At 36.8% G+C, this 16,636-nt stretch overlaps 1 long non-coding RNA gene across 4 annotated transcripts in view; it reads right to left on the reverse strand.

Annotated features, from left to right (window-relative positions):
* Positions 1 to 16,636, reverse strand: part of LOC114013771 (uncharacterized) — a 102,753-nt gene that overhangs the window by 46,014 nt on the left and 40,103 nt on the right. For 3 of the 4 annotated variants that reach the window (XR_008745601.1, XR_008745602.1, XR_008745599.1), the window contains 3 exons: positions 13,184 to 13,305; positions 9,799 to 9,885; positions 8,688 to 8,791 (listed from right to left, as the gene is read on the reverse strand). This is a non-coding gene — a long non-coding RNA (uncharacterized LOC114013771). Of the gene's footprint in view, positions 1 to 8,679; positions 8,792 to 9,798; positions 9,886 to 13,183; positions 13,306 to 16,636 lie in introns of all 4 variants that reach the window. The other variant, XR_008745600.1, reaches the window with a different exon arrangement.

Raw genomic sequence — 16,636 nt, forward strand, 5'->3', positions numbered from 1 at the left:
TCCTCTTCATTTCTTCAACTACAGGACTCACGCACTGTCTTGAAGTTCCCCCTCATTCCATCACTTGATCATACCTACTCCTGCAACAACAAGGCCTAGGCTTGAAATCAGAGCCAAGTTTGTTTTCCTGATTCAGTTCCTCAGAGATTGTTACAGCACAAACAAACTAGTAGGCTGCAACAAGGCTTTTACCATCATTAAGATTCTACTGTCCATGCTGTTTCTCCTCCTCTTCCTCCCCCCAGACGCCAGACCACACTGCTCCTCCTCCATCCAACCCCCTCTCCCACACTCCTCAGGGCTATTTAACTGCTTAGCTGAATGAGCTACAGCTGCACATCATCCATGTCCATCAACCCACTGCCTTGAGGCAAGGCCACAGCTGCATGTTATCAGTGCTAACCAACCCACTGCCTTCATTCCTCTACATGAGATGACTAGGTATACGGTATAGCTGGTGAATATGAATTAATTTCTCCAGTCTCCATCTACTACTGCTGGGATTCTGACAGCTTTTTCTATGAAAATAAGTTTGTGTACTTTGGAGAACGCATAATGCTCTGGGCCAATACATCTTCCTTCTCTCAGGCTTGGGAATCAGTGAAAAGATGATTTGTTCCAATCTAAATAGTAGAATTCAACTATCACAAACATCTACTTCAAGTCTGCTAAGTTTCTGATGAAGCTTTCAGATGGAATTTTTTTATGTCCAATGGAGCTGAAATAAGAAATTATGTTCCAGAAACAGAGTTGTTATGGAAATCAGTCTCCCCTTTCTGCATGAAAGTAGGGCAAGACAAGAAGCACAAGAGCCTTTATAATTTGTTGGTGTTAAAGACTTCTCTTGAGGCAGAGCTGGTGCAGCGCCAGGCATTAAAATTTCTTAGATCATGGGGAGAAGAAGTGCCAGGGATGCTGAACTCAATAATAGAATAAAACTGAAAGACGGAAGTGCAAAGCATTATCCCTAGCAATGTTTATATATTATGCTTGGGGGGGGGGGGGGGGGGGGGGCAGGAAACAGAGAATGGATAAAATACATAAGTAATTTTGGGATTAGAAACTGCAATCTGTGAGTACGTGCTGACAGTGAAGTAACAGTTGTATTTCTGATATTCACTGTCATTTTCTTTTTATAATTGTTGTACCCTGTATGTGCAGGAAAAGTAATTCTCAGCATGCCTTCCTATAATCAGGCAGGTCTTTCTACCTCCTGGGAAAATGCTCTTACTATTAAGCAGTATGCAAAATGGCAAACAACCCCAGACTATCCAATTTGCAAAATAAAAGAGTTGACTGTTCCAGCAGAATAAGCAGTGGGATTGAGTTGAAAGCTCTCAGTCAGGTTTGGATACTGCTTTCATAGTGGCCAGTACATCATTAAGCCCTGAGCACCCTACCTATTTTTTTCATCATCAACAAAGGGCTCATTCTGGTTGAGCAGACATCTGATGCTACTCAAAATGCCTAAGGATATTCCCTAGGGACTTCAACTGCCAATCCCAGACAATCAGGGAGTTGGGTACACAGAAGCTCTAGGTCATGTCTACTAGTTGGTGCCTTAGATACCCTACAGCTAGCGTAGCTTAGCACTGCTCAACTGGTTGGTCCTCACATCCCTCGGTTACCATGACTAACATGCAGGCAGCTAGCTGTGGTTTATGCGTTACATTTTTAAACATGCAGACACAGAAATGAGGTACTAAGTACTGAGGCTCAACACATCCAGCCCATTGTGTGGACCTCAAGTTTGGTACATAAGATATATCAGCGCTGGGGTGCCCTTAAAAGTGCTTTCAGTGATGCTCCAAGAACACGGGAGCATTTATGAATTTTAAATAACTTTGTTCCACATCTGCAAAAAACAGTTTACCAGTCAGTAAAAGACAACTAAGAATAACAGAAATAGACTGGTTTAAAATCTAAGAACAAATGTAATTAAAAACTCCCATAGTCTATCTCAATGCATCCAGGCTTAATTTTGAAATTTCCAGGTTGCCTGATTACTTCATTGGACTTATGATATTTTATGCAAAAGTCATAGAGAAGACCCTTTCCTGTCTAAGCTATTTTTCCCTTATCATAGGCAAAGAGAGAAATTATACAAAACTTCCAGGAAATTACACAGAAAACTTCAGTGCTCATTCAAACATTCAGTATCTAAATCAGAACACTTCAAGCACTTGCTTCTGAAAATTCAGAACTTTAAACTTCCTTTTGACTTAAATTACATTATTTGTGTGGTGCTACAGTGTAATGCTAGGGAAGTGAACTGGGCTAGCTAGGTGGACTAGCCACAGTACAAAAAAACCCTGATATAGTAAGATGTTTCTTATCCAAAATCACAATGCAAACATAAGACAAAAGACTACAAGCAAAAGACAGAAGGTGCAATGTGACAATATTGTTCATTCTGGTAATTAGTGTTCCTAGCACAACAGCTGCTTAAATTTGATCTAGCTTCTAGTTTCCCTTCCATCGTACTTCAATAATGTTATGAATATGTTCTTTTATTAGTAATATAAGCCTTATTTTTAAAATACCTTTCTGTAAGATCAGTTGGAAGAAAAATGTCTAATATGGCCCCAACTTTAGTACTCCATAAACTTATTTTTTAATAAATGCATTTATCTTTCTTTTTATTTTGTCTCCTTTTGCATTCCCATCATAGGACAAAACTAAGCATTTTATTTTCCGTATCACTATAAAGAAAGCACTGATTCAGTTTCAGCACTGCTGAATCCATCAATGCGCTTAGAAGAGATAACTGAAGGAGATAAAATCTCAAGCCATATATAGCTTGCTGTGATTTTCTTTCTAATGTTTTAAAAAAACTTCAGAAGATAAATTCTTGTACTTAAATCAACTGTCAAGCCTGATTAGGACTGCAATCTCCTAGGAGAAAAGTGCTGCTTAAAGTAACACAATTCTATTTGTGACACTAAACAATCAAACAAGTGACAACCAAAGAAAAGCCCATGGGCCAAAAGTATATAAAAATGAAATTAAAATATTAACAAAAAATAAAGCTTAACATCTCTTCCATTTTTCAACAACTGCACAATTTAAATGCAAAGCCAGCTCTAGGAAAAAAAAAAAAAAAAAAAAAAGGAGCAAGTTAATTTCTCAATATGACACAAGTATTGCCAGGTTAGAGCTGGTGGGAGTATTACCAGGTGTAAAATTCTGACATAGTTTAGAATTTTTAAAAAAATAATATCTTGTCAAAAGAAAGGACATTTTCTATATGAGTGCAATATTTTTTTCTACTCAAAATTATATCTGTTGCAAGGAAAACATTTTGAAGTAATAGGCTACAATGGATTTATAGAATATTATAGGTACACTCTCTCGAGCAGTCACCATCTTCATGTATTTGTCTGGTGGTTCTTTTTTCATTTAAAATACACATACAGAGATGGAAAGAACAAAACTGAATAAATGAGCTCTGTGTATGAAAGCTGGTACTATGAAGGGATTTCTACCCCTCTCCGCTATGCTGTTTTTGACAACTTCTGCACTGAAAATTGGTTTTTAGCCCCCCTCCCAGACTCTTGGGCTGATCGTTCAAATTTTAATCATAAGCAACAATGACCTTTTCTTTTTCCAGAAGAATAATCGTATTCCTATGTTACTGGGAAGTTTTCTCTCTCTGTCAAGTAAACTTCCCCATCTCCCCCTAGACCCTATCTAGACTATCCTCTCTCTCCCACTCCCACTCAACTTGTTCTTTTACTGCTGTCAGGCTCTCTGATGTCTCAGGTTCTGATGTCTCTGCAAAATTCAGCTGCCTCCTTCTCTCCTTCACACCAGTAAAACTGTCTGGCCTCTAATTTTATCAGCCAGCTACCTTACCCAAATTAATATGAAGAACGTGACCAAGCCTTGAGGAAAATCTGATCTGGAATGACCTCATCCACCCACATGACAGGCAGCAGGCATTTTAATATGCGGTGAACAGCTACAAAAGTAATGCTGATTCTGTGCTCCTGTTCTGCCTTGATTCTCGTTATATTGACTTCATGGAATTACTTGGCTCTGTAGGAAAATGTCCATATTTGAATGATAACTCCAAAGACAAGCATCTCGGAAGATATCTAAACATCATCGAATTTGTGACTCTGTATGGTTTCATGGAAAGCTAATTTATTTTTTACAACTTTTGTACAAGTAGAGTACTGAAGATTTTGTACATGTTTTGTAAATACATAGTTTTTTACACATTGCCTTTACAGGCAGACAAGCTCACAGGTACTTGGTTCACGACTGCATGAACTGCAGCTGTAAATGATATATAAATTCAGGTAACAATTTATGATTCTGGCATTAAATAATGCAGGTAGAAACAGTACTAACAAATGTAGTCAGTGAAACCTCTCCAAAACTGCGTTGAGTAACTTAAACTCAAATTTACATATTTTGGCTATTTTGGCTACAGTTCTGACATTGCAATTCCAGGCATCTGCCGCTTTGCAGAAAGATCTTCGCACATTATCTGCTGTAGACTGAAGTGACAGCATTAGTAATAAGACAACAAGAGTTTGTCGGGGACTTGCTAAGTTTGATTTGGCTCCCATGGCTCAATTTCTGATTGAGCCAGTTCTCCCACTGCTCAAGAGACTCCAGTCAAGATACTCTCCAGCTAACCATGCGGTTGCATCTCCTCTAACATCTGCTGCTTTGCACAGCCTGTATGTACCTTCTGCTAAGGCAGGTATGAAAATTACTATCCCTGAAATTCAGCATATTTTTCTGCAGTCATAAAGGTGTACCTAATAAAAGCACCTTTTTAGCAGTAGATGAAACCAGCAAAAAACCAAACCCTTAATGGTAGAGACTAAAATTTTATTTTCTAATTGGCTATTAAATGCTCACTGCAAAACTGTGGATATTCCTTAACACCATTTTTAGTGCATGCTTCTTAGGAAAAATGACTTAACATCAAACGTGTAGCAAATCATAGGAAGATGTGCAATGTGGAATAGTTTAAACATTTGCTGTCTTGAGAAAAGAAAGGAATAATTCTTAGATACTTCAAAATGTCATTGTACTGTTAATTCTAGTTCATTTCATATTTAAGGATTGAGCTTTTTTTCCTCAGCTCCTTAGAAAATTTTATTGGGTGTTTTGTGGTTTTTTTAAACATTCTTTGACTCTAATTTCAGCCACACCTCTTTTTTAGCAATTACTGGAATGTGGAATTGAAGGAAAATCCACTTCAGATCTCAGTGCAGACACAATTTTAAGTATTGAAGACTATGTGCTTTTATTTTTCCAAAGTCTGATATGGTCTACTATGGAAATATTTAAATTATATGAATTTTACCCGAATAGGTGGAAAGAAAGGCAAATTAAATTCTGCAAATTTAAACTCGAGTTTTTTCTTTGCAAACAAAAATCAGAGAATACCTCATGATACTGTAGCTGGGGATATAAGCAATCTAAGTACTAGGTCCCTGTGAAGATGGAATTTTAGCCTATAATTTCAGAGCTGAATTACTCCTTTGTGTTATTCTATATAGCAAGGTGATGAGTTTGTCTCTCATTCACATTAATTTCAGAGGAAGAGAGTTACTAATAAATATTGTATAAAAATATTTGAGACCTGGAAAGTGTATTTATCAAACAACCACTGATAATATCAAAATGTTATCATCTAAAAAACATATAAAACACATAAAATACCTGCTCTTTCCACAAGCTCACATGTACTTACAGCCTGTAAAAGAGCTGTTATATTCACAATGTGGTACCTCATATTAATACACTTATTTGAAATCACTTTGCCTCTTAGCTTTGAAATTCAGTTGCAGCATTTCTGAGTTACATACTTCATATTAATACACTTATTTAAAATTTGCCGCAGCTTTGAAATGTAAACAGTTACAGCATTTCTGAGTTACAGTCACAGCTCATATTTGTGGATTACATTTTGTCAGTGATATTTATATCTATGCTATCCTTAAACAATATCAGTTCAAAAGTAAAGAGCTAAGCGGACACCACAGTAAACCTTAATGATTAATGTCCACACAAAAAAAAAAATCCAAACCTCAATGAGGTTCCTATTTCACGAAATATGAGGGGTCACTTATCTCTCAGTGAGTTGTTTTTCAGCAGATGGTTCAGGACCACAATATTCTGAAAGGTGCTTCTCGCTGTAGTTCCAGACAAAATTTCCAAACTACATGGGCAAACACGATGGCACCTGCAGTGCTCCTTGCTCTTTTTCTTCTACAGTCAAGCAATAATTTAAAGATAGCAAGGTCTGCTCGACATCTCACTGTCAATACTTTCTAATAGTGCAGGGGCACTCACACGGTTATTCACATGCAAACTGTGAATCAGTGCAGCGTAACCAGCTAAGTTTAACCAGTCAGAGAAATTTATGGATCAGAGAGATGAAGAGTTTTACCAAAGCCCATTTAGATCAGTGATTACAAGCAGCAAACCAAATAACCCATGCAGCGACCTTCAATGTGGTTATTCAGCAGATTAGACAAGACTATAGTCTCCCTGCTGGTCAATGGGTCTAGCTGTACATATCCAGGTGTTGTGAATGCAGAGGACAGTTCCCTCTGTGGGACAATAGGCACCAGTGGGTTTATGCTTGGACTGACACACATGCAAGCTTAACCTCAGAACTTCAGCTCAAATTTCGCAGTAAGAATGAGGGTCATCCATAGACAATTTTGTTCTTCAGCCTTGTTCCTGGTTATTATAGTAATAATTACATGCATGAACACAAAATAGTTGCTCCCTGATTAATCTCGCAGTGTCCCAAGGTGTTATATACTTGCCCTTTGTTCAAATAAACAAATCTGTATCTTCAAAACAACTTTTAGATTTTTTTAAAGGCAACTCTGTCAGCAATGGTTTATCCAATGTCAGACCCCACAAACAGAAAACAGCCTAATTTGAACAGAGGGCAAACTTAGGGCTGGGAAATTTCCTTCCTGTCGGTAGCAGCTGATACTTCTCTTGCTGTGTGATCTCCCTGAAAATCCCTGAAATCCTCACTATTTTTGTTGCATTCAGTTCACATTTAGTACCTTGAGGACTTTACTTTTAAATGCAAGCTGATTGTCTGCTCAGGCTAGGCTAAATATATGCTTAAATTTTATCCTGATGTTTTCACTTATGTTTATAAATAATGCCAAATTTAAATAAATAAGAGAGAAGGAGGTATAAATCTGTGAGATATAACAAGTTTAATCTTACAATATCTCATACACCATCTACAGTCAAATGTTCAAAGAGTGAGAGAAAGGAAGTTTTCTGTTCTCCTGTGTTCCTTTAGGGCCTTATCATTTGAAGATCTGGAAAATGAACCTTGCAGAATAGTAAGATCAGTTATTTTTACCTACAGCAATGAATCCACGGGTGAAGATGCAGGGTAGAGCATGTCCTTTCAGGCACAGCTGGAACATCACTAGGTGAAGGGGAGTCCTCTCTAGCAGTATGGGGTCAGGTTGGAAGCAGTCTTTCGAGAGTACTGGCCTAAACTATTCACTGATCAAAACATCAGTTAGGAACCTTTCCCTTGTCCCATTCAGTCAAGCAATATTCAGGCACCAGCGTGCAGCTCTAGCAGCTAAGGAAGAAGTGATAATAGGGGCAAGTATCTTGCTACAAAAATTCCTCTGATTATTTAACAAGCTTCAGTTTCCAGATCACAGATGTAAATTTTCAACTAAAATAGGAATTAAGTTAAATGAATGAGTACATATTCTCTCAACTGTGATGCCAACACCTTACTTCTGTTTCTATCTGTTTACAACTCAGTACCTTTCAACTACACTAGTTGAAAATGGCTTCTGGAGCTGAACTGTTTTTGCAGAATCAATCAGAGAATGAAAGAATCAACCTCATCCGTTTCTCAGACTGAACAACAAAAAAATAAATCCCAGGTCAGGGAGAACACTGCAACCAATCAATTTGTTTGAACGTAGCCAAGTACTTGGTAGTCTAGAAAACAGACTTCATAAATCAAGACTTTTCATTTAGGACAATTTTCTTTTGAATGCAGTATTGTTTATATCTACAGGCACAGAAGCTAATACAGGCATCTCAGTGGTAGCTTGAAAAATTATGACAGTTCTAGAAGGTAATTATACTTATTTCTCCCTTTACAAAGTAATCAAAAATGTACAGATTGTACTTTGGAAGCTATTGCATGCCACACTACCTAGACTAAAAGAGGCTTCTGCTGTTATGGAAATACTTAACCATTCATTTAAGGCAAATATTGATTGCAGAATGACTGCTTGGTTTTTAGCTTTGTTTTATAACTGAGTATTCAGTCAACAATTATGTACAGTGAATTATGAAATATTACATGAAAGAATGAAACCTAAGGACTGAGTGCAGCGTGAAGTTATGCTTACCTTTAATTTTAAGTTGAGGTTAGCTAATGTTGACTAAATGTCTGCATTACCCTGAATCGGGATGCCTGATTAAACTCTTACCATGGGTGTACTGAAGAGTTTTCTGAGAAATATCACATATGCGGTTTTGGACCACTACTTAGTACAAGGTATAGCTTCAAACTGAGGTTTCCATGTTTGGAATAATATCAATAACTAACTATAGCAGGAAGCCAGGATAAGAAATAAATCCAAGTAATTGTGTTACCTCTTCTTCAGTTTGCTTCTTAATTATATGAACAGCTTTTCTTACCTTCTTACCTCTCCTTTAGCAGAAATTCCAAGATGATCCTCTGGAGGAAACTTGTGAAGGATGGAATATGTTCCAGTTGTCCTCACCTACGACAGTCACCGGATAAGCCACCCTGTCAGATATCAGAAAGTCAATGAATCTTAAGATACCAGTATGGACATTATTAGAACAATAGTTACTTCAGGCTATTTTAAAGAAAACCTTGTGGTGAGTCACAAATATGCTAATTCTTACATGGTCAGTTTCACGAAAACAGGAGCCAAAGAGCTCACAACAGAAAATAAAGTTGTTTTCATTTTAACAATTATAATACAACCACTGCAGAATTAGTTCTGCTCTTTCCATGTTTTTATGTGTACGCATTTTACATATCTTTAGATACAAAGCAAACATTACTTTTCTTCATCAAAGATAGATGTTCCATGCTAAATATGAATGGAACAGGAAGCAGAGAAGTGATGCAATAGGGTTTATTTTAGAAAAGATAATCTCAGATACCTTTTGGTTTTACAGATATGTCATACCTCAGCATCTGTGAAATTTCTAAGTGTCACAAATATTTGCATGATTAAACTAGCTGCAGGACTGAAACAATCCTTCATTAGGGGAGTAAGTCTTGAACATACCTTTATGCGTATATATACTTATATATATGCTTAATTTTGAATTTAAAAATTGCATGACTGCTCTTCCCAAGTCACTGAGAAAAGCATCTGCACCCTTTCAGTATATATTTCTATTCATATTTTTAGTCATATATGGAACTTTTGCCTTTCACTTGATTATTCAAAAATTCCCCAGATTTTTACATTTCTTCAGATCTCTGGAATGCTGCTTAAAAATTGGTGTCAGGTAGCCCAGTTTCAAGTTTTTTGGTACTGAAGGAAATGTAAAAGAGACTGCATATCAGAATGTGTGGTTTGACGGCTCCGTCCTTGAAGTCCTGTAGAATTCTTAAGCAGGTGTCACTTCGACCTGCCAGTTTGTTCCTGTTGCTCTTGACAATTTGCTCTGTTGTTCAGTTTGTTCTACCTGTGCCACAGTTTGAGGTGCATACAGCCATGTGGAGGAGTTCCAGCACGCTCAAGCTCCTCTATAGATAGATGCCAAAAAAATTACCTGATTTTCTTGCTATAGCCTTATCTTCTCTGAACTCCTCTTTTGGTCCCTAAAGGCCTTCTTGAAAGCATCTTGCTCCAGCTGCATCTGTAAAAGGGATTTATTACTAGCTTGTAATGCTATTTATAAGTGACTTTTCAAACTTCTATTGGCATGCCTTCTATATTTCCATTTAATCTGTCATGGTTCATCTTTCCTGCTTTCTTCATTTGGACATAACTAGCTTTTTGAGATGTTCCTTTTTAATTCTGTTCCTTGATTGTTTAACCATGCTAGCTCATATTGGTCCCTCTAAAGGCCCCACCTTCCCACCAATGACTGTATGACTGTAACAAATTTTTATGAACTAAATGTTAGTAAATTGTGTGATTGTTAATACACTGTGTGATACATTTGACATAAACATGTTCTGTTTCCTTGAAGTCACACTTTGAAACACTTGAAATTAAATGCTAACAAGTAATGTTTCACTGTCAAGGAGGAATCACAGAATGTTGACAATCCATCATAAACATGATCAAAAAGCAATGTGCTTATTAGACACATGTTTTTATATATCTAAAAATAAGAATTTCATTCAAGTAATGCAGTTGATTACTTGATACTAGAGAGATTACTTTTCAGCAAATATGTTTCTTCATAGAATGGGAAGCTCATGTAAATGTGACCTAAATTACAACCAGGGTACAAATACTGTAAAATCCTGAATAGATGGAAGTAGAGACTGACAGGCACATAGATATGAGCTAGGTACCAGAACAAGACTCCTAATTCAATGTGCTAGAAAAAACCTCAGGTCTAGTATCCTAAGAGGTTATAACTGCCTTGGGTCAGACTGTTCAGACTGCTCCAATAGTGACCAGCAAGGGAGCTAAAAGCCTGCCTAGTAAAAACCCTTACAGTTACTATAAAAGCAAAGCAATTCTTTTCTTTCTTCTTGGAAGCAGTTCTTTTTTTTCAAATTAATGCTGCCAGTCCTTGCACTGTCATTTACTCTGCTAATATGTAGTCATCAGTCAAATTCTGAATTTCTCTTCCTTGGAATATTCCATTTAAATCCAAGTATTAACCCAATCCTACTCTGTAGTGTGATAACCCACGGGGAATATATACACATGGACATTTGTACCTTACGAAACGCAAGCTCTATTTATGAGCATGCTTAATGCTCCACAAGTTAACAGAACATTCATTGAAAGGATTTGGTTTTGTACCACCCACCAGACAAACCACAGAGGCAGCCTGGATCCTATGGTTTTATTTTGAAGAAAACTTTAAAAAAAAAATTAAAATTATCACACTTGTTTTGTTAAAGAAGAGTTAAGCAGGAATTTAACTTTTTCCTTCAGAGCAGAAAATTCTAAATAGAAAAGCAAAGAGTTTAACATAGAGTAATAGCCACTAAAATGAAATTTAAATTCAAGTTACAATGACAGAGGAAAAGTAATTCTATTGGCAAAGTCACGATTTTAAATTGCCTAGAGCAACTGCAACCACTTTGTAATACTTTTATTTTTCATTAAATGAAGACTGGAGAAATGATGCAGGCATTTTTAAAATAACAGTTCAACATGTCATCAAAGCTTGTAAAAACAACTTAAGTTTTAACTCTTCTGATTTAGCATTGTTTACTCTCCTGATTTAGTATCATTTGTCTTTGTCTTAGATATGCAAAAATATGTTAGTCTGAAAACAGCTACCTATTTGCAAGTTGGGGCTATTATTCTAGGAAAGGCTCTGGTGACAGGGCTGTCCAGGGAGGCAATGGAATCATCATCCCTGGAGGTATTTAAAAGATGTGTAGATGTGGTGCTGAGGGACATCATTTAGAGGTGGACTTGGCAGTGCTGGGTCAACAGTTGGACTTGATGACCTCAAAGGTCTTTTCCACCCTAAATGATTCTATGATGATTCTATGCAGACACATCTGTTGGAGAAACATTTAAAAATCCTTTCCTGTTGTTTCTGCCCCTTTAATATGATTTTAACCTGTGTAATTTTATGGAAATGAACAGGGAAAAATTAAGACCATCAGGTGGCTGCATGCTGACACATGTATTAGGCAAAAGCAGAATCAGACCTTTTGGATGCCCAGTTGCTTCAAAAGACTACACAGATCTACACAACTGATATTGGGCAATTATGGGATAATCTCCTAGCTGCTCATAGCTAAAGATTAAATTAAACCCTAGAAGCATAAAATTAAAAATGAAAACTGGACATAGGTTATTACTGTATTCAATCTCATACTTTTTTAAGAGCTTCATCCAATGACTTTTTAACATGTGAGGATGGCATGAAGGCATTGACAAAGTTACTGCAAAGGGATTACTGTCATGTGGGGGGCAGCTGCTGTCTCTTTGGCACAGATGTTACAAGACATGTATTTCCCTAGTGCCCTGGAAACAGTGTTTCAAACAGTCCTGATGCATCTCTATATCACTGCCTGAGCACTTCATCTTTTTTTGTGCATCCTTCAAGACTGCTTGGTGAAGTAAAAATCCTTATTTCATAGGGATATTTGTGGGTAATCAAACCTTTTCACTGATACGCTAGCTCCAAGTATTTGGATAGTCAAAGTGATACTCCTCTCCAGCTTTTTTGCCCCCCCCCCCCCGCCCTGCCCCCCAGCACATTAAAATACAATACTGACATACTAAAAGCTCAGAACATCCTTCAGGTATAAATATAGCCACCTTTTAAATTTTATTATAAACAGAAAGGTAGGCATGTGGCTTATTTCTTCTAATAATTTTATGGAAATGTTCTCTTCAAATCAAGAGGTCTGTTGCGGGATTTTCAAATCTGTCACGAGGTAGTCACAGGAACATTCACACCCTGTCTGGTGTGACCACCCAAACCAGTCTATACTCCTGTTGTTTACTAAGTGCATCCAAGCATTTCAAGTAACTGTTTAAATACCGTTTGAAGTTGGGTCTTTAGGCATCGCTCAGGTTGGTAACTAACTCCTCATCTAGATACATACAAAGTATTGCTAAAGCAAGCTATTGCTGTATCTTGGGTGAAATGTATTTTAAATCTAGGTCCTTGGTCGTACCTCTGTCCAGCAACAAAATAACCTACAATCCAGGTGCAAGGATCTCAGTTCCTGCTGAGTTTATAAAATTGATTCCTTTTTCCCCTTAATGAAATTAAGTCTAATAAAAAAGTCTAACATGACAAAATTTAGAGTCACTTGTATCTTTGACAAAGGCTTTTTGTCACCGTGTCTACAATGATACATATACATTCACTTTGTAGAATTTGCACTTTGAAAAATAATTAAGTTAAACCATCATGCTCATAACAGTATTGTTAGCATGCAAGCATATCTGGAGCTCCACAACACTGGAAATTTACTGTATAAACATGAGGTATTACTTACACAGAAATGCTGTGTCTCAAAGCTGGCGGGTTATTTGCACAGTGTCCCTATACCTTTTAAACTGCTGGGCCAGGAACAACTGAAAGATTAGAGGTATGCAGCCTGCTCACAGATGCTCCTTCCTGTGAAAATCATAAAAACAACGCACAACTGTTACCTACAGGCAAAAATTCCTTAGTAAGGTAATGTAGGTGGGAGATATCAGCCCACATCTCCATAGACACATTAGTGCTATGAGCTGCTCCTCGGAGATACTCACCAGTCTTTCCCTGCTTAATGACTAAATTATTTAAGGTAATCCTGATGTAACACTGTCTCCTGATAACTGATTCTTAATTTATTCATAGCTAAATGATGATTTTAAACATATTGATAATTACTAGTTTTTAATGACTGTATTGACAGAAATATCTAAATCTCAGATTTTACCCATTAGAGCCTTAATTGGGGACATTGCCACCATATTCTTGTTTGTCAAAAATGGGGAGGAACAGTTATTAATGCTGCAATTGTGGCATTGATACACTGCATATTCCTTATGTAAAGCAAACAATGATATGTCAACACAGCCTCCAGGATCTTCACTTGGTGCACCAATTTATCTTGTTAATAACAGCTTCAACACATGCAGAGAACTTTATTTAAATGTAAATTTCTCTCATTTTTCAGTTTCAGATTGAGGAACAGCATCAGAGACCATTCAATTTTTAGCTCTGCTATTCAGGAAAGAAATATCTTGACACCGGTAAACTTGAAAATTAAGTGTAACTGCAAATTTTTGTAATGAAGATGTTTGAGCTACATTTACATACTGGGAAAATGGGAGATCCTAGAATACTTGGTAGGTATATCAGAAGTTTTAGTCCAAAATGAATGAAGCTTTAAAGTATTTTTTATTGTGTCTGTATTTTAGAAATATTGGTATTAAGCCCTGTGCCACTTTGTTTTCTCATTAACAGGGAACACACACAGAAACACATGCATAAGGCAACTCTTTTGATACTTTGGACTATATCTACTTATATTAATGTTAGTGAGTAGTAGAGAGGCAGGATTCAAAAGAAAAATGTTTTGTGATCTTCAGATCAACCGGTCAGAGCGCGCGTTGCAGACAGGCCCCATTATCCTCCCAGGTGTAAGCCATGAAAACACACTGAGCACCTATCAAGCCAGTCTTCAGCTTCCCAGTTCCCACAAGCCTGCAAGAAAAAGCCTTTTCTGCCTATGACTGTGTATTACGAACTTCTTCAGATATTTTTTTAATTGATTCCAGTTGGAGATTTTCCTGAATCAAGACTATTACCACATAGTCTATTTTAGCAAGGTAACTAGATTTCTTAACGTGTTCTGTTTTAGCTTTGCAACTATATTGTTTGCTTCTGTGTAATCACTATGGAGAGACTGCTGCTAACCAACCTTGCTCGTGTAATTTTATGCTAAAGAGGGAAAGACTCATTTAAAACTTACTGAGGAGACCATTGTATAGGTAACTAATGAAACCAACTTGGACTCTCCTTGGGCTCTCGATATAAAGGAACTAAATTAAGGTTCAGTGATCGGTCACCTGTAACTATAGGGTCAACTGTGGTATGAGATCCCTTACAAGACTCAGAGATAGCTGTAAGGAGCATGTGCGATGCTCAATTAACATGGTACTGCCTGTTGAATGAATATGTATGATCTTTCTGAGAAATGTAATGCATACTCATAAGTGTGGACTATATAATTTTGTTTGAATGAAACATATGGTGTGTGGTGGAACAATCCCCCATGCATCCAATGCTGCAATAAATAATGTCTGCTTCTTAATGCTACATTGGTATTAAGGAGTTTTCCCGATTTCGGTGACAAGACCATAGGAAAAATAGTATTGTAATAACTAATTACACAGAACTCATTAAGCAAAGATCCTGAACAGGCACCTGTCAGAAAGACCATGGAGTCTATTCAGAGAGCTGTGCTGTGTGACGAAAGCTGAAGGAAGTTCATAATTTGTGATTTCACTATTTCAGTGTTCAGACTGGAGCACACAGCGTGACAGTTAGTTACTAAATTGCACTTGATCAGTTTTTAAAATCTGAACAGCCAAACACTGGGGGAAATGTCAATTCTTGAGCTTCAAATTAGGGTAAAATAACGTATTTTGAAGTCTTCCAAGCTATATTTATGGGGGGTGTTGTTCTATTTACTGCCCTCTGTCACAATGTATTTGCTTTTTCATTAGGGCACTATCTGACAAAAGACCAAATCTATGAAGTCTGTGCAGTTCTTTGTCCTTCTTTGAACTCCTGAAATCCAAACTTGGAACCACCATGTGCACAATTAATTTAAGTGTTCACGGAAACATGCTTTTCAACTGTTTCCAGCTGAAGTCATGAGGAAAACTGCTTTAATAACCCTTTCCTCCTTAAACTTCAATAAACATTTTTCTTCTTTAAATTTAATGTTGCTTCTTGGCTTCTGGAAGGGTACTACAGAAAACATTTTTTACTCACTTTCTTTGGAGAAGCTACAGTATACCTGGCTGGGGGAAGAAAAAAACAAAAAAAAAAAAAAAGAGGAAAAACTTTAATAAAGTATACACAAGAAACATTCAACAGCAGATTAGTGTTTATACTTCTGAGCAGACCTATAAAGTCAAAGAAAAAGAAAAGTTAATAATTCATTTTTGCCTTATTTTATATTACCATGGATAAGAAATTGTACCCTGTTAATATTTGTCAAAGTCTATTCTGTTTTTCTGTTATCTGTATGAATGGAAATAAATATTTCCCTGCATCATAACAACTTATTGTTATGAAAACTGATTTTCCCCAACAAACCTCAAATAAATATTTTTCCAAATAATTTGATAATAGGATTTAGTTCTTTATCCTGAAAACACATCTTGCTGAAGAAGTACAGGAAAAGTTAACTTATAAGGTTGGCAGCCAACAAACATACTAGCATAATGATCCTGGTGAAATAACAGCTTATGTAAGCAGGTAAAGTGCCAGTGGGTACATTGTTTCTCTGATGTTATAACAAAACCCAAAAACCAAAACAAAAACAAACCAAGCCAAAACAAACAAATAAACAACAACAAAAAAAAAAACCCACAAAAAAAAAGAAGTGGGCTATATTGAATGAAAATTTCAAAATATTTGAATATTTGGAACAAAAAGTTTCTCTGCAAGATAGAAGAACAAGTGAGCTCCCTCTTTAGACACTTTGTCACAGAAGCAGGAAAGATTTTTGTTTCAATTAAAATCGGTATGATATTTTTTGAATGGTCATTGACTTGACTGTCTAATCTACAAATTTAAGAAAACTTCCTGCCCTCTCTGTAAAAGACAACGACCCAACTATCCAGCTTCTCTCTAAGTCAGTTGTCATGCACTGACTGCAGGAAAACAGGTATGGAGTAATTCATTCTATTGATCAAGGCCTGGAAAAACAATGGAACTTCATGCG

Source organism: Falco peregrinus, chromosome 2, assembly GCF_023634155.1.
Source record: "Falco peregrinus isolate bFalPer1 chromosome 2, bFalPer1.pri, whole genome shotgun sequence".
Classification (NCBI taxonomy): domain Eukaryota; kingdom Metazoa; phylum Chordata; class Aves; order Falconiformes; family Falconidae; genus Falco; species Falco peregrinus.